Here is a 19,118-nt window from a genome sequence, read left to right as displayed (position 1 = left end):
TCGTGTTAATATTTTAAGATTACATAAGAAAGCGAATTACTGAGACAGGAGGAAAGAAATTGAAGGCGAAAGCACTCATTTCAACAGTACACTGCTTAAAGGGAATCGTGAGTTCTAAACAGGGAACCTTTAAATGAAAGCATTTTCTCTCGTCATTATAAGAGCTGTAAGCAAGGTTAATAACTGGCAAGCCCCTGACTAATACAGTTAATATGTTTTGCCCAGGCTGAATGTGAAAATAGATAACACATCTGTGCTAAAATTCTGATTAAGTTATTCATCCGATGCACTGATGCTAACTGCTTTTGACAGTCCTGGAAGCAGGAGTACTGGAGAAGCCTCAATTGATTTCTTGGAAAGATTCTCCCTATAGCCAGTAGTCATGATTTATATCATCCCCTTCCACAAGGGCCTCCCGTGGGTATAGGAATTCCGGCTCCACATAAAACAGGAGTAGCCAAAAGTTAGAGATGATGGCCCATTTTACACAAGCAAAATACCGTAATAGAGATTTGGAAAACTCAAATGTAAATAACGACTTCGAGGTGTTAGAACGTGGGCTGTAATAATACAGAGGATGAAACCCGCTTGAGAGAGGGAAGGAATCCTCCCTTCGGACCGTCATAACCGACAGAGAGACATCGAGAACTTTCAGAAACGAGACGCTAACAGGTCAAACTTCATTGTCTATAGCACATAGTATAATAAAAAAAAATCCTGTGCATAGCACATCCACTGCTACAATCTGGCCACAAAATCGGCAAGGCTACAACAACACGAGTATTTGGTTGTTGGTCTGATGAAAGAATTCTCAAAAATGTTGCGTGCAGTTCTCCCTGGTTCGTGCCCATATCCCAGCAGTGATTTACTGTAATACAAGTGTTAAGGAAAGAGCCTCTCTGTGGACACTTTGCACTGAGGAGAGATCCAAAGCTGAGTGCTTCTATCTGTATCATAACCTTTCAGGTATAGATTTTGTGAAAACTCCCTCCATTCTTCCCGTCTCAGAAAGCCCAGTCACCCATCTGGGCCTGAAATGATACAGGAGTTTTATCAGCCAATCAGCAACCAGGTATCTGTGGACCATCCACAAGGTACTAGGCAGCCGAGTGACTGCACTTGTCTCTACTGACAATGGCTGGAGCTGACAGTGCTCAGACGGAGGTTCGCCTTAAGCTCAGAGCCCCAATTGTGAATAGCTGATCCACTTCTGGAAGGTTCGGCATAAACTGTATCTCCTCAACTTCAGCAGCCTGGCAATCCTGTGTTTAGTCTAGAACGCACTGTAAGAAAATTCCATATAGGGAAGCAATTTGAATGTCCTTGGGGAAGGGGGTGGGTGCGGGTGCATCGTTATGGAAATTTACCAGTTGCAGTAACTATTGGATGTTTGCACCACAGTCCTGAGCAGATCATATTAAGAGCATGTTTATATGTCATAGGAAGGGAGAACTGAATGCAGTGGAAAAATGGTTTTCAAGTACCTCGAGGAAAGATGTCAGTTGAAGTGCTTTAGAAGTTTTAGAAACGTGCAACTCTTAAAAAAAAAAAAATCGTCTCCCAGTTGTGTAACACAGATGGATTACAGTCGATGCAAGCAACCCAAGCTTTAAGCTATGTCAAAGGCCACCTCACATGTTTGGACAATGACACAGGAACATCGTTCCCTCCGTTTCTCTGTAATTTCATGCTGCATAGGCCCAGCAAAGAGAAACAACGCTGACACAGAGAGACACAGCTTCTTGGAGCCACGATATGCAAGATGTCCTAATGCCTGACCTTTGGGGAGATACCGAGTGCGCAGTTCTCCAGAATGGAATTCCTTTCCTACCAGTGACTTTCATGACTGATGAGGAAATGGAGCAGGTTTTGACCCCACCCCTCTTCTTGCTCTGCAATCCCCATTCTCTGTACCACTTCTCTGATGAGATGGCTGGTTCGTTAGGCATTTAACACTAGAGACAGCAAGTGGATAGAAAGCACATTTCTTGGAGTTCTGGTTGTGGTTCAGCGGAAACGAACCCAACTAGTATCCATGAGGATTTGGGTTCGATCCCTGGCCTTGCTCAGTGGGTTAAGGATCGGGCGTTGCTGTGAGCTGTGGTGTAGGATGCAGACGTGGCTCGGATCTGGCATTGCTGTGACTATGACATAGGCAGGCAACTGTAGCTCCAACCCCTAGCCTGGGAGCTTCCATGTGCTGCAGGTGCGGCCCTGAAAAGCAAAATAAATAAATAAATAAAAGCAGTTATTAAAGCCATTTGTTATATTTCTATTCCTAATATCCTTACCAGCAAGGGAAGCTCCCTAGCCCAACTCACTGTGTTTCTTCATACTCCTCTATTCTGAAGGAGAGGTTTTTGCACAGACAAAGCAGTTCTGCTTACAGTCAGGGCTGTCAGCAAATCAAAGCATTTGTGTGTCACACAAGGGTATCTGAATCTAACCATTCCTAACTTTCGCATGGGTAATAGGCTCAGGCAACAGTTTAACTGCTAGTGTCTTTGATCGAGGCATGAGACTTCATTCAAACCCGTAATTAACCTTGAGAAAAAAGGTCCACAGAAGCGTGATGGGTGGTTTCTCAGTGCTTTTCTTTGCTCTGGACCTTGAACTGATTTCTGTCCACACTGACGGCCTGCAGAGCACCTGGGGTTTGGAAATCCTTTGGTGTATCTCCTCTCCGGATTCCGAGGGGAGGTTTTTTTTCCTCTTCATAATTCATCCTTTCATCCGCCACCCCTCGACGGCATCTGTCTTGAGCCTCTCAAGCCTTGGTGAGATGAGTGGATTTTCCCATCCGGGGCTGGAGGGATCTGGTTTTTGTGGTTTTCAGTGTCACACATTCTGGTGCTGTTCAGCTCTTTGCATGGACACACTCCTGGTTCTTGCCGTCCGAGAGATAAGGGGTCTGCCCCTCCCAGCTTTTGCTCCTTCATGGGGACATAGAGAGGCAGGCGTTTTGCCACCAGCCGGCTGGATGGTACTGTTGTTTTTGTTACTGTCTACCGTCAAAACACTCAAGAGATGCAAGCAAGCAGGCGAGGAGTAATAATAGTAAAAGAAATAGAAGAATTCCAGATGTTTCGGAAGCAGTTCTGGACTAGGTTTAGTTCGGAACCTTTCTCTGATAGTCAGGACACCTCAGTCTTGGCAATTTCAGGGAAGCGAAACGAAAGAGAAAGCTATTCCTTCCACAAGTGTATTCGCCCGCTCTGGAATTCCGACGAGGCTGTAAGCCCGAGGCTCTGTCCTCAGGGGTCAGCCGTGCAGGAACCCCTGGCCCAGGCATCACGATCACTGTCTCCACCTTAGTGGTCAGCATATGCCGTTAAATGGCAGAAATTCAGTGAGTCAGGAGAGGCATTAGATGGTAGCTGTTTTCACATAAGTTTACCATCATTGCTTTTTTCCCCAATGTGTGCTAATATTCATCCAAGTAGCTCTGCAAACAGGTTTTCAGCAGTGTGATCACATACCTAAAGGCCAAGTTTTCCTGCTATTTTACTCAGAATTTTCTGGCAGAGTATTTGACACAGTGTTTTGTTTTGTTTTGTTTTGTTTTATGGTGAATAGGGAAGCATCTCCACAATCATCTTTTATACGGTCAAGCAGCCATTGGGGAGAGGGAAGTCCTTGGCATTTTTGTCTGAATAACTGTCAACTCCCTGAGTTTAAAAATTGGAACCCTAATGAGATTTGATTGGTGCTGTGATAGGTTCTCGTACTGACCAAATGCTGATGTGAAAAAACAGGCCCAAAGAAGATGGACGGTTAGTTGGGTTGGGTGTTCACTTCGCTTTAACCACCCACGCTTAATTGAGTATTATTATTGTTATTTCCTGTAGTATTGTTGAATGGTGACCTAAGTCAACCTTTGAGAGGTTTTTTACAAACATACATTCTGCCTTTTTCTTTGTATAGCTGCCTGATCCTTAAGCATACATGTCATTCACACAGTGTCGTCGAGCCATTCCTTTAATATGATGTAATTTTCTTAGCTTGCATTATGCAGATGTCACCAGATCCAAAATTCAGTAACCCAAGAAATTCTACCTCACTGTGGTTTGTACCGAGATCTCTCAACCCACCGAATGACAGAGTAAAGAGCCTCTGTTAGAAGCTAAATCCTGATTTTCAGATAGCTCAGCACTCTTCAACCCGAGGGATCTCCAACTTCGTATGAAAGTAGGGCCCACTGCGAAAAAAACCTGGAAAGTATCACCAGCAAGTTGCTCATTTCTGGCACATTAGTTAATTACTTCACAAATTGTTCCTCGTGTTCCCATCTCACTTTTATAAGCACAATAACACTTGCTTTTTTCTGAGTGTTACCAGCATTTCCCTTCCTAATGAATCAATGACTGTTTCATAGGTTATAACTTAGCATATGGCTTCACCCAATTGAGTGGCTGCACTGCATTTTCCACCCTTTGTTGGAGCATTAGGGAAAGATCCAGGCCAACCAGTGTCACTTTTGCATGAACAATATATCTTCTCTTAGAATCTAAGGCTAAACTTTGTTCTTCAAAGTTAGCAATAAGACATTAATAAACAATAACATTTTCACAGGGAGTTAGTTATCTAAGTACAGCAGTAATAGAGAATATTTGTCTCTTTTATGAGTTTTTGTTAAACCTGTATTCGTTGTTGTTATTGCCATCAAACCTGTTACCGTTTCCTCCTGAACCAGTGTTTCATTCAATATATTGAGGAAATTAGTCCTTCGGGAAGCCACTTGCAGAGCTGCTGTGCCAGAATCCATGACGATTCAAAAGTTCACGGGAGACCCTTGATATAAATGTAGTCTTTCTGGAAAGGAAGATCCTATTTGAGCGAGTTTAGGTTGTGTCGTGTGAAGGAAACTTTGCTATGAAAGGCATTTTTTTTTTTTTGTCTTTTGTCTTTTTGTTGTTGTTGTTGTTGTTGCCATTTCTTGGGCCGCCCCCGCGGCATATGGAGGTTCCCAGGCTAGGGGTTGAATCGGAGCTGTAGCCACCGGCCTACGCCAGAGCCACAGCAACGCGGGATCCGAGCCGCGTCTGCAACCTACATCACAGCTCACGGCAAGGCCGGATCGTTAACCCACTGAGCAAGGGCAGGGACCGAACCCGCAACCTCATGGTTCCTAGTCGGATTCGTTAACCACTGCGCCACGACGGGAACTCCTGAAAGGCATTTTTTATTCTAAGTTTTTTCTGTCTCTAGGATTCTAAGGGTAGAATTAGACCACCCAGTGTAATAATCACATCAAAATTCATAATATCAACTATTGTGATTTATTCTTTCCTAGCCTCATTGCTTATGTCACAGTATGTAAATTTAACAAACGATCAGGAAAAACTTGTATTGGGATGACTATGTTGTACTGCTAAATTAAATGCAAAGTCAAAACAGGTGTATTTTGTGACAACAGATAAGCAAATAGTAACATGAAATTCATCCTTTTGTCCATGACAATTTTTTAATCTCGTTTCTTTGTTTATAATGATTTTTATTTTTTCCATTATAGCTGGTTTAGTGTTCTGTCAATTTTCTACTGTACAGCAAGGTAACCTAGTTACACATACATGTAGACATTCTTTTTCTCCCATTATCATGCTCCATCATAAGTGACTAGATATAGTTCCCAGTGCTGTACAGCAGGATCCCATTGCTTATCCGCTCCAAAGGCAATAATCTGCATCTATTAACCCCAAACTCCCAGTCCATCCCACTCTCTCCCCTTCCCCCTGGGCAACCACAAGTCTGTTCTCCATGTCCATGAGTTTCTTTTCCGTGCAAAGGTTCGTTTGCGCCGAATATTAGATTCCAGATAGAAGTGATATATCATATAGTATTTGTCTTCCTCTTTCTGACTTGCTTCACTTAGGATGAGAGTCTCCAGTTCCATGCATGTTGCTGCCAGTGGCATTATGTCGTTCTTTTTTATGGCTGAGGCGTATTCCATTGTGCGTATATACCACATCTTCTTAATCCAATCATCTGTCGATGGACATTTAGGTTGTTCCATGTCTTGGTTATTGTGAATAGTGCTGCAATGAACATGCGGGCGCAGGTGTCTTTTTCAAGGAAAGTTTTGTCCGGATAGATGCTCAAGAGTGGGATTGCTGGGTCATATGGTAGTTCTATGGCTAGATTTCTAAGGTACCACCATACTGATCTCCATAGTGGTCGTACCAATTTACATTCTCACCAACAGTGCAGGAGGGTTGCCTTTTCTCCACACCCTCTCCAGCATTTGTTTGGGGACTTCTTAATGATGGTGATTCTGACTGGTGTGAGGTGGTACCTCATGGTAGTTTTGAGAATTTTTTTTTTTTGTTATCATTATGGCCTACAGTCACACTGAAAGAATTCATCATTCCAGAAGTTGTAGGTATGTATGCAAAGTCGATAGGTGAGTCCCTGTTGACCAAGAAACATTAAGTGGCTTTCTTGTAAGATACCCGAACTTCTCCTTACTTGTTTCATGCATCTCAGTCTTTTGCAGAATTCCATCATCACCACCTCCAGTGGGATCTTGTGGCAGATTCATGTATTGTCCAAAGGTTATAGACCGGTTTCCTTGCTGTTAGGATACCGACAGTAGTTCCCAAAGCAATTATGTACCTTCTGAGGCCATCCCACTTAATTCAAGGAAAAATTGTTCCTCCAGACGGTTTTATTGTATCTCTTTGTGGTTGGTAAAAGAAGCTTCCTTGCCAACTCAATTTTAATTTTTGCCTTTAATTGAAATTTTCTTTTATAAAAATACCTAGTAGTTCCTTTTCCCTTCGGGTGACATTCTGAATTCAAATAGGATAGACTGCCTCATTTGTTGATGCTTTATTGTTCGTTTTGTCGACAGTCATTCCCTTCTCCCCTGATTTGCTCACATTAGAGCCTTCACGTTTTTATTTAGCAAAAGTCCCCTGATAAAAAAGCTGGATTACACGTCCTTAAGGCCATACTCTGTTGGGCTTCATTAAGCCAACTGTAAACGCAGAGATGAAAGAAGTATCTGCTACTATCAGACTATTTCATTGTAACGTTACAACCTCATAAAAGCCTGTATAAGCATCACAGGGCCTCACATTGTGGTTTGTCTTTGGAGCAGAACAGGTGTCATATTTGCATGTGCCTCTTTTATTCCCCAGATGTTTCTTGTGTGTAAATCGGGCATCCCCCATCCATATTTTAAGCTATTTGTGACTAGAAACAGTGCCCTCTCATTCTTTTTTCCCACCATACCAAATTCATTGCTAGATATCTGGTGGATACTCTACTCATAGTTAATAACTAGATGATAGAAGAACGTTTCACTATGTAAGAAGCCAAAGATTGGGAGAAAAGAAAGGATTGCTTCCATTTATGTAACAAGAGATGACCGAATCAAGAATGACCCGGTTTAGTAAGGAACCATTTGGAGAGCTGCACTACTCGTGTGTTTCCATGTGTGTGGTGTGCAAACATCTCTTCTCTTCCTCATGGAGGCTAACATGTTTACCACCTCTCTGTCACCTTTCCAAAATCGTGGTGGAATAAAAGGCAGCTTGGGAGTTCCCATCGTGGCGCAGTGGTTAACAAATCCAACTAGGAACCATGAGGTTGCGGGTTCGGTCCTTGGCCTTGCTCAGTGGGTTAACCATCCGGGCGTTGCCGTGAGCTGTGGTGTAGGTTGCAGGCACAGCTCGGATCCTGCGTTGCTGTGGCTCTGGCATAGGCTGGCAGCTACAGCTCAGATTAGACCCCTAGCCTGGGAACCTCCACATGCCGAAGGAGCGGCCCAAGAAATGGCAAAAAGACAAAAAAAAAAAAAAAAAAAAAGGCAGCTTGATTCATCATTGTGTCCATCATGAGAAACACTGATTGACCAGGTAGTCATATCGTGATTACCCAGGGCGTCGCGTCACATGGTGGGCCTGCTGAACTAGAAAGCTGGGAACACGGCTTCTAAGCCCTGTTCAAATGGACGTATGAACTCAAGCAGCTCCCTTCCTTGTACTAATGAGAATATTACATTTGATCCCTGCGACCCCTAGAATCGATTTTGCAAGCCATAAATACCTCAACGTCGCATCCATCATTAAATTTTTCATAAAATCCACAGCAGTGGGGTTGAGTAGAGTGCAGAGCTAATGAGTGCTCCTCAGTACTGGTTGGCCGGGGACCGTCTTTGAAATGGATGGGTTGTACCTGGGGAAAGGAACAATTACTTTCTACTCGTGATCAAAACAGTTGTCATTGGTTTCTAATGAATCTTTCATGACATTTTTTTTTCTTTTTCTCTGCCTTTGATTATCTGGTTTATTTATATAAAAGTAGCATTAGGATTCCACTGGGGACATAATTGGCCTTGACCAATAAAGGATGACTGTTGTGTCTTCTAATTGCCTCTGCTTAATGGCCCTGCTCTTCATCCCGCCAAACTGTGGAAAATGTCACATTTCCATGGTCTGTGACTCATATCATAAATAAATGTGTGAATAGTGTCAAAAGATGGCAATTTGCTCTGTGTAGAGGGAGGTAGACAGCTTTTGAAAATGGTAAGGTACATAGCTAGATATTTCTAAACTGAGAAAAATTCTCATTTGGGCTTAGAAATAGGCTGTTACGGCGCACTCAGTTATTTCATCATCTAATGAAGGCTCACTTGCTTCGTCTGTAATTCTTGCCCACTGGTAATGACCCAGGAAACAAATCAAGTGGACTTGAAGCTTGGATCTCATTACGCCATCAGCAGGAGAAAATGCGTGCTTTCTTTCCTCTGCTAATATCAGGTTTTTCTTTGTGCTGGTTTGTTTAGTTTCCCCCATAGTGCAGTCTTCCAAACATGTGTTATTTCTCTTTTCATGCAATTTGAATTAATGTGGGTAATTGCGGTGGTTAAAGGCTTTACTCTCTCAGATGGTAATTATCCATTCTATAGTTTCATTCCCAACCCAGTCAAACAGTATTTGAAAAGTTGATATTTATCAAAAGGGAACTCTGGGCAGAAGTGAATATGCAAGATTTAACAAATGTATAATCAGAGGTTAAAGTGAAACCAATTTACCTCCAAAGTTACCCTACTTATATATTATGATAACAGATTTCATTAATGTTGCTATAAAATATCAGCCAGCTTCTGATGTCTTCGCGGGAGTTTTTCTCTCTTCTATGAATTTATCAAGTCATGTTTCCCTAGAATTTGTATGATTTTTTTCTGGCAAGAAAACATGCTTGAGATTTCTTCGGAAGAATTGTTAGCAGCTAAAACATCCAAGCTTTGGTCTGAAGGGAGAGGAGGGGCTAAGGTGCCAGGTTTGACTTAGTTTTGCTTATCAATTCCTTTAGATTTAATTTCATCGAGACTCCAAAATGCTGGCATTTGGGATTTCTGGAAATTAAACCCAAGGAGTTCTGTCTTTGTCCCTCATAAATGAGCCAGGAAAAGCTGTTTCATAGTTTACAGGCGCCTTTCATCGCTCTCTACATGGCAGTGAAATTAAAGATAACTCTTGGTAGACCTAGAATCTGTCATAAAATTCCTATTTCTGCACAGATTATTTCATTTTAGAGAAACACAGTAAGAACAATGTTCTTAGGTTCCTTCTTTGAAAATGTATTTGAAGATGGAGACGTATATCATTCTGATGGGAACTCTGAGGATTCTGAGTACATTTAGCTTGGAGGACTGTGCTGAAGAGTTCATGATGGAGCTTTCCACTGGTGAGGGTTTTCTTTCTGTCCTGGGGAGACAGCCCACCTCTGGGGTACGATCCTTGGGGACACTGTAAATATTCCTTGGACATGGCAATGCTTGACGGTTTTTATCTCATGGTACATCTACAGGGAGGTAGGGGAAGGGATTACCGCGGTAGCCACAGACATCTTTATTTTCCATGTTCATAGGGTCCCCGAAAATAAGGGAATAGGAGAGCCCACGCCTGAGATGCAGTCAGGCTTTACATCACAAGCATGGAAATCCTCCACTGTCACTCGCCCGCTGTGTTGACCCTCAGCAATTTACCTTATATTTCTGACCATCAGATTGCTCATCTCAAAAGTGGGGTATTACATATTTCTGGGGCCCATGACGGTGGGTTATGTGAATTGTCCGACACATACAGAGATGCTCAGTCAGTGTTTGCATCCCCATCACTCCGGTTGAATGAACATTGGACCTAGGGCATCCTTCCGTGTCACCAAAGTTTTGGAAACTTTTCATGAGGCTTATGGAATTGTAGCATCCAAAACTGAATTTTAGCTTACAAGTGCAGCTTGGGAAAAAGCAATCATTTTTAAGAGTTGTTGTTTTTTTTTTTTTATGAAACATTTTCTTAAAGAAAACCATCTCTGTGGGTGCTTTGTTATCCTGCTTTACTTGGTTGAGTGTACTTTGTTCATTATAGGCTGAAAGCTCTTCTAAGTTAAATGAACTGAAGAATATCAGTGGAAAAAACCGAAAACCACTACGCTCATGCAAGTTGATGTTATGTAAGTCTGGGATCATTTCAGAGCCCAGAATTTCCATGACTCTCTTATCTGTCCGTAAAAACACGATCCAGTCATAATTGAGCACAAATAGGGCACTGTGATAGTCTCAGAGTCAGAGCTCTCCTCTTTCTGGCTTTGATTTGGACCCAATATAGGTGTGAATGGTGTATGCCATTTATCAAAAGGCGCAAAAAGCACATGAAAGATACTAACAGAAAAATTGACATGACTGAATGTAACAGCTTAGTCATCCATTGCATAGGCTCATTTATCTGGAACACTGCTTTATTTCCTAAGATATCAGCCTGTAGCTCATCAGCAGCTCTGCTCTTCTGCTTTGCAGAGACGCTCTGTCAATGCATGACTCCACCAGGCCGTGCATGATATAGTGAACTATGAAAAGCTCTCTGGGAAAGAATCAACTCGAGTTGAAGCAAGAGCGATTTGCAATGTTAATCATATTCCCAACCTCGTAAATTTCTGATTGGCTGATGTATGGGTAGGAGTCCATAATTTTGTGAATTCCTTGTAAGGAAATCACGGCAGTCTCCACGAAGATGATCTACTCAGATTCAGCTCAAATGCCGTTTTGTCCCTTTACAGCCAACCCTTCTTTTTTATTATTATTTATTTATTTTTTGTAGACAGGGAGACTGAGGGTTCAGTCAAGTCTTTCTGAATTCAGTGATGTGTATATACTGGGGAAGAAAGCATGTGTTCGTGGAGATAAATCATTACTAGACATTTAATCGGGTTTTCCAAGTGCATCAAACCCATCCATCTTTTAACCTGCTTTTGCACCTAGAATGTCCGCATGAACCTCGCCTGTGCCCGTTCCTACTCACCCTGTTTTCTCAGGCTGTTGGGCTAACAGATCTTTTAAGCACCGAGTAGCTGCAGGTTCACTGAAGTATGGGATTTTCAGCTTTTTCTTTATGATTTTTTTGGCTGCCTCTGATCTTCAGCCACCCCCCAGTATCTGTACTCAGCCATTCTGCTACAGATTGAAGACGTTTCTATTCATTCAAAACAAATATTTCTCATCTAGAGCAAAACCTTTATTTAATAGTAACGATGCCTTCACAACTAGTGGGTCTTTTCTCCAGAATTAACAGGAGCCTGAATTTCCACAAAATGGCAAAGATTGAGAGGGTACAAGAACAAAACTAAAACCTTTCAGAGAACTCAGGCCCCATCTCTTGGCTCTTATTCCCTAGAAAAGGAGCACATACCCCAAGAGATTCAAAATGGTTATTACTGCAGAGTAGAATCGTATTCTTATTTTTATTTTTATGCCTTAGTGAAAGTTTCTAAAATTAATTTTATCATGTTACCTTTATAGAGGACAAAAAAGCAAAACAGTGTTCCTTTAGACAGTCTTTCACTTCCTTTGGTTTGTTGATTGAATATGTGATATTATCACTAAGATGCAGATGGGATGGTCAGAATGGCCTCAATGTGAAAATAATTAAATAATAAGATAGGTATAAAAATCATAAGAATTTTTCTTTCATAGAATGATTGTTGCATGTGGTATACAGTGTTGTTTAAAACATAGGTGACTACTAGAATTTCTCGAGATTTTCATAACCATATCATGAGTGGTTCAAATTTAAGAAAGATTTAGATTTCATTTATCCTCTGCCTTGAGTAGAGCAAATCGCATTCGTTGGACTAGGTGACTAGGGCTTTTGAAAAATATGTATATCTAACACCATTTCTGATTGGAGCTGTCGCCACACCTGAGCTCTAGCTTTGCATCATACGAAGTCCAGCTTGCTTCGCTGGGACAAGAGGGCCTGAGAGAGTATCCATTGGAATTAACAGGCTCATCGCAGCAGTAGTTGGCATGTACTAAATTGATAGGAACAGTGAACTGATTACCTGGGAAAGTGCAAGGGTTTGAGCTGGTCTTCGGAGCTATAACCGTGAGAACTCCCGATTGTTTGTTCTCCGCTATTAGTTTACCTTGGACTGGACACCCCTTTTTAGTTCCCTGGATTGCAAGAGGGAGATAAGGGGAGTCTTTCTTGTGTTTATCATTCTCTCCAACACTGCTATCCATGGCTCCTCAACAGTTTGATGTCCTAGATCATTGTCACGCCCTCCCACGTGACGCCTGCTGTCATCTTGATGACTTCAGTATCCATGTGGATGATTCTCAGGTGCTCTGACCTCTCAGTTCCTTGAACTTCTCCAGTGATCTTGTCCATCCTACCTCAGCCATCCACTCCTAAGGAGAATGTTTGACTGTCCTTGAAAGTGACCTTGACCCACATCTCAATTTCAAGCATCCCATTCTTGGACTATCACCTTCTGCCTACACAGTTCGTTCCTTCTAGGCCCCATCCTCACTTATCTCCTTCCCTGGCTTAGGTGACACAGTCCATCACAATAATTACCCTTTCATACGCAATCGATTAAATTCAGCTTTCCCTCCCCCCCATTGCTAATCAGCTGGCAACACCTCCACCCTAGTTCAATTCACGTCTTTGCCAATTCAACATCTGCACAAGTGCTGCCGGAGGAAAACACAGTCCCGCTGATTTCACTTTAAATATTGACCATTAGTGGACCATCAGTGCTGCCCAGTAAGCCTAACACACAGATGAAATTGCTGACTTGACTTTGTTTTCTCATCTGTGATATGGGGTAGTAACAGAAAAACTGAATCGAGAGATTTAAATATATTAGCATATATAAAGCCCTCTTCCTCCACCTCCTCCTTATTAGTATTAGGATTATTAGAATTTCCCTGCTTGAATTACTTTTATACCAACCTACTTGATTGTTTCTCCTGAAATCCCGTCTCCTCCCCTTCTTCAGGCTAAGATTCTTGTATCATAGAGAAAATAGAATAAAATTCTCTTGTACCTCCACCACCTTCTCTTACCCACTTGTGTCTGGTCTTCATATTCTGCCTTTTTCCTCCTGTTACTCTGAGTCACTTTTCCTTGCTCTCGTCTAAGGCCAGCCCTTAGCATTTTCCACTGGATTCAACCCCGTATCTCTTACTCAAGATGATCACTCCGGAAGTGATCACCCCGCCTTCCTGTGTCATCGTATTTCCCTCTCTAACCTCCATCAACATACAGACGTACTCATATTTTTCCCATTTAAATCCCTCACCAGCTACCAACCCATTTATTAGTTTTCTGTTAACAGCACAAGCCCTCAAAGAACTGTATGTGCATCTTCCTCTCACCTTCTCCCCTTCTCCCTTAAACCTAGTCCAGTCTGGCTTTCACCACTCCACCCATCGTTCCACCCAGTTACTCTTCAAAATCACCAGTTACCTCTGCATTCCCAGAGCTAGCGTCCAGTCTCCGAGCTCCCTCTTATTTGACCTAACAGTGGTGGTGGTTGCAGTTGACCACTGCTTCTTCCCGAAAAGACTTTCTTCACCTGGCCTCCAGGACACCACCCTTTCTTGGCTTTTCTCCCCCCTCATGGGCTGATCCTTCCAAGTTTCCTTTGTCCGTTCTTTCTTTCTTTTTTATAAGATTTTTATTTTTGCTATTATGGTTGATTTACAATGTTCTGTCCATTTCTGCTGTACAGCAAAGTGACCCAGTCATATATGTGTGTGTGTGTCTATCATATATATATATGTTCTTTTTCTCACATTATCCCCCATCATGCTCCATCGCAAGTCACTAGATATAGTTCTCTGTGCTGTATAGCAGGATCTCGTTGCCATTGGTTCTTTCATATCTGCTTCACCTTTAGACTTTGCTGGGCTTCATGACTCAGTTATGGGACCTTCTTTTCTCGATCTGTATTTACTCTCTTGATGTAAGTCTCTGATGGCTTTCAAATACTATCTATATATGGGTGATTCTTCAGCCTGGACCTCTTATCTAAAATTCAGAGTCAGGAGTCCCCGCCATGTTGTAGAGGGTCAAGAATTGGGCTGCGGCGGCTCAGGTCACTGCGGAGGTGTGGGCTGCATCCCTGGCCTGGCGCAGTAGGTTAAAGTATCTGAAGTTGCTGAAGACACTTGTGGCTCAGATTCCATCCCTGGCCCAGGAACTTCCATATACCATGGGTGTGACCGTAAAATTAAAAAAAAAAAAGAATCCTATTTACGATTGCTTCCTCGACATCTCTGTTGTGATGCCTAGTTAGCATCCTTCCGATAACTTGTCCAAAGAGACATCTTCATATCCTTTCCCCGCATTTCTCTACCTCACAGTCTTCTCCATCTCAATAACTGGCAACCGCATCCTTCCAGTTGCTTAGGTCAAGGTCCTTGGAGTTATCTTGTATCTTTTCTGACATCATGCACCCAATGCATCAGCAACTCTTAGCTTTTCCTTCAAAATAGAAGCAACGTGAGAACCAAGCCAGTTCTCATCTCCTCCATTTCTGCTCTCTAGGTCCACCCTCTCAGACCTCGATTCTGGCAACAGTCCCTTGGTTAGTCTTCCTCCTTATCTCCCGTGTCTCCCACCTTCTCCCCCACACAGTCATCCTTTTTAAACGTAAGTCAGATCATGTAATGACTCCTCTGTTCAGATTCCTCCAATGGCTTCCTCAGGGTACTTCAGAGTCCTTAGTATGGCCTGTCAGGCCCTCTGGGACATGGTCCCCCAGCCCTCTGACTGCAACCCTCCTCGTACTCATTGGCTTCTCACTCACTATGCTCAAGTCACATTGGCTCCCATGCTGTTCCTTAATCACATCCTGACAAGCCTCTGCTGCTTTAGAGTCTTCGTGCTGGCTGTTCCTTCGGACTGGGCTGCTGCTGCTGCTGCTGCTGCTGCTGCTTCTTCTTCTTTTTTTTTTTTAAGACCTGTACCCTCAGCATATGGAGGTTCCCAGGCTAGGGGTCAAATCAGAGCTGTAGCCACTGGCCTGCGCCACAGCCATGCCAGATCCGAGCTGACTGGGCTTCTCTTCCCCACATAGCCCCTCTGCTCACCCTCTCACTACCTTCAGGTCCCTGTTCTAACATCACCTTATCAAAGAAGCTTCCCCCAATTTCAAATAGCACTTTGTCTCCCTTATTCTCCATCTCCCACTGTCCATAATTTATATAGCACATGTAAATAGGTCAAATCATGATGAAATATGTTGAATGTATATTTGTTGAATAAAATGTTTATCTGTTTGTATTTATATACTAGAATATAAATTATTTGCAGGCAGGATTTATTTTTGTTCACTGTTTCTGTTGAATGAATGAATATGTATGTGTTTTTTAATTGTCTCCCTCTACTAGAATGTCAGCTCCTTGAGGGCAGGGTCTTTATTTTGTTCAGTGATCTATTCAGTGCCGTGAACCGTGCCTGGCATACCGTGGGTGCTCGATAAATGTATATTGAAATATTTAATTAATTGATTAATTAGTTCGCGCTTGAAACAACTTCCAAGAGTGATGCTCAAATGCAAATCAGTGTGATGGATAAATATCCAAGTTCTGCATGCGGAAAATATATTGATAAATATTGACTGTGTTTTTAAGATTCATAATTTTATTCTACTCCATTATGTAGAAATGCTGATTGATTTATTTCTTTAAAAAAAACCTGGCAAATATAGCTATTTTCTTGCTTAAGAGTATGCCACTATGCGAAGTGGAGATGTCACTCAGCCTAATTTATATTGAACTCCCATAGTCCAACCATTGATTCCTTTCTCACTTGATTCGGTTTGCTGGGGTACACTGTGAGTTAAGTATACATTTATTTCCACTGTTATGTAATCAATTTTAACACCTTCTAATATCCTTTATGATGAAGTAGATTAATAATGGAAGTGATGGTGGTGGTGGTTGGTGGTGGTGGTGGTGGTGGTGGTGGGGTGTGTGTGTATGTGTGTGCCACAGCTAAAGAACTGTAAGACTTGCTATTCAATCCACACACACACACACACACACACACACACACACACAAACCCACTCACTGCTAAAAAAGAATTATGAAGTGGGTCAGTCTTATAAAGTATTTTTTAAAGAGCTGCAATAACACCTGTTCCCTCGATTAACTCAAACTATGCGTATTCCTTTTTTGGTAAGGGTCCTGAGATGACCTGATTTAATGAAATGACGTATAATTAATGTCTCAATGATTTACCTGTGAATTAAACTCCTTGGAGGACTCCAGGAAAGTTTGTTCACAGGCACTTTTTTACTTCTATTTTTTATTTTATATGAAGTTGAAAGGACGTTAAACATCACCACAAACGCACCACTCAGAGATTTCAGTGTCTTATCCAGTTTTCCTCTTTATGGATGAATGTATGTGTGTACTTCATGGTGCATAAATGTGATAATTCTGTATGTGCTGTTCTGTAACTTGCTTTTTTTCACTTAGATCTTGTGCCCATATTCATGTCAGTAGATGCACATCCGCATCCTCATTTGAAAAGAAGGCGGATGATATTCTGTTGTATCTGTGGACCATAACTTGTTTATCCAGTCCTCTACTGAGGAATGTTAGAGTGTTTGCTTTTTTTATTGTTGTTATAAAACAGTGCTGTGCTGAGCATCGTTATGCGTGCATTTTTGAAGTCTCATTAACAAGTATTTTTAAAGTTTCTTCTTCTGTGTCATTATTTTGTACTCCTGTCTAAATGGATCACTAAACAAAAATAAGTTTCTCCCCATTCTGGTTTTAAGTTACTGTAAATTTCAAAGTAGAGAAATTTGAATCAAGGAGATTTTACTCTGTACTTTGCCCCGGAACCTTCTCTTAAAGTATATTCAAAGGGAATGAAAGGGCTCATTAACAGATAGAGCTATTTGAGTTAAAGATCAAATCTGTTGAACATTTTCACTTAAATATACCAGTCTTATCTTCTTGACATTTTTTTGTTATATTTGATGCTGACAATAACAACTTTGGAATAGGCTATAATTTCTACATCCATGCATATTCAGGTCTGAAAATGAAAGAAGAATATGACAGGTTTGCATGTAGCAACTTGCCACCCACACATTTCTTTCCTTTCTGATTCTGACACTTCAGCCTTTGAAACAGTTCCCATGAGCAATACTGAGATTCAGACTATTTAGATCTAAAGGAAAAAACGCAAGATCTTCTACTGCTTGTATCCAGCACCTGGAAACCTCTTTGAAGAAGTGCTGAAATGTACATCATGCTGTTATTTGTTATGCACACAGGAGAAATCCTAAAGGTATTTTAGGGAGAAGGAGGAGGAGGAATCTAGAGGTAGTGAGGGCAGCGTGGGGCCAGGGGTGGGGGAGGAAGCCCCAATCCACATTCTTAAAGTAACACATTGCCAATATATTCTCGTTAAGGTACATGTACATCGCCTCTTGCCTGTCGCTTTGCTGTGGGGGTACCCCATTCCGTTCTCAGCTTTTAAAAGAAGACCGGAAAAGAGAGAGAGACCTCCTTGTTGAAAAAAGTCTAGGTTTAGCATCAGGCGAAGGGGTTGTTGGTAGTTGTCTGAAGTCGACTGGACCCCTTTAACGTTAACCTGTCCTGTGCCGGATAGAACAAGCCTCGGTCCGTAGGTGTCCATCTCCTTCCTCGTCGTCCAAAACTCACTGCAGTCGCCCTGAGATTTTTGTCGTCTTTCATCAAAGGGTATTAATACTGTGAAGGATCTTACAGGTCATTCAGTTCAGCCTCCGTCTCCCCAAAGAAGGCCTTTGCTTCCTTTTTAGGGCTAAGCCCTCTATCTTTCCCTTGATCGTATCATTTCCCAAAGCTGGTAGACCTAGATCCATCAATTATTCTTTCCCGCATCCGTATTTTAATGTCACCTTGACTCCTAGCTTTTTCCCATTGGTATACAGACCATTTCAGGACTCCCAGCCTAAGAAGTCACTCCCGGAATTCTGTTTCCCTCTCAAACTGTGTCTTTCCCTTGATAGCCCAGAGCCGACTTTATCTTTACTTGGTCTATTTTTATAATCGACTTAATTCCTCAACCCTTTTTACTTTATCTTCTGCCCTTATTACTACCCTTGAACTCCTGTTGCTAAGGTCACCAGTGACCACCAAACAAAGCCCACGGTTGCCTTGGGTCCTTACCTTATTGCTCCTTCCTGCAGCACTGGACAGGGGCGACCGAGAGTCCTCTCTTTCCTCCGTCTGCCCTTAAATGCTAGTGCCCTCCCTGCCCTGAGCTTCCAGCCTTCTTTTCTGCCATCGTCTCAGATTATTAAATCTATTCCCAGGCTCCGGGTACCGTTCACACACAAACAGCTTGCCTCTTGAGCTGTGTGTCCAGCTGGCTACCGTAACCCTACATTCGTCTCTTACTAATGGCTCTTCAGACTCAAGATTGCCAACGATGGAGTCACGGTCTCTGTCTGTGAACTAGGACCGAATAACCCTCCTTCTCACCCTGTGGCAACAGCTGTTTGATGTCCTGGATTGAAGCAGGCTCCTGCGTCACTAATAAATGATCCTTAATATTTGCCTCCAGGTTGCCCGCAGTGGTTAAGCGGGAGGGCTCGGTCCAGCTACATGGATTAGAAACCCAGCTCATCTGCTTATAAGGTTTGCGATATGGGATAAAGGATTGATCTCTCTGTCTCGTAGTTTCCTCATGTCTGAAGTGGGGGTGATAGGAGTATAGACCTCCTGGGGGGGTCCTTAAGAGGGTTAAAGGAGAGGACAGCCATTTACACGGGGTTAGTAAAGGTTCGCCCTTATTACCTGCCATTCCCATCACATGGC

The 19,118-nt window shown here is 42.3% G+C and overlaps 1 protein-coding gene across 5 annotated transcripts in view; it reads left to right on the top strand.

The window, feature by feature from the left end:
* FGF13 (fibroblast growth factor 13) overlaps positions 1 to 19,118 on the top strand; it is a 495,501-nt gene that overhangs the window by 440,922 nt on the left and 35,461 nt on the right. The window lies entirely within an intron of this gene.

Source organism: Sus scrofa, chromosome X (genome assembly GCF_000003025.6).
Source record: "Sus scrofa isolate TJ Tabasco breed Duroc chromosome X, Sscrofa11.1, whole genome shotgun sequence".
Classification (NCBI taxonomy): domain Eukaryota; kingdom Metazoa; phylum Chordata; class Mammalia; order Artiodactyla; family Suidae; genus Sus; species Sus scrofa.
The sequence above is the reverse complement of the archived record's forward strand: the minus strand, read 5'-3'. Positions and strand labels throughout refer to the sequence as shown.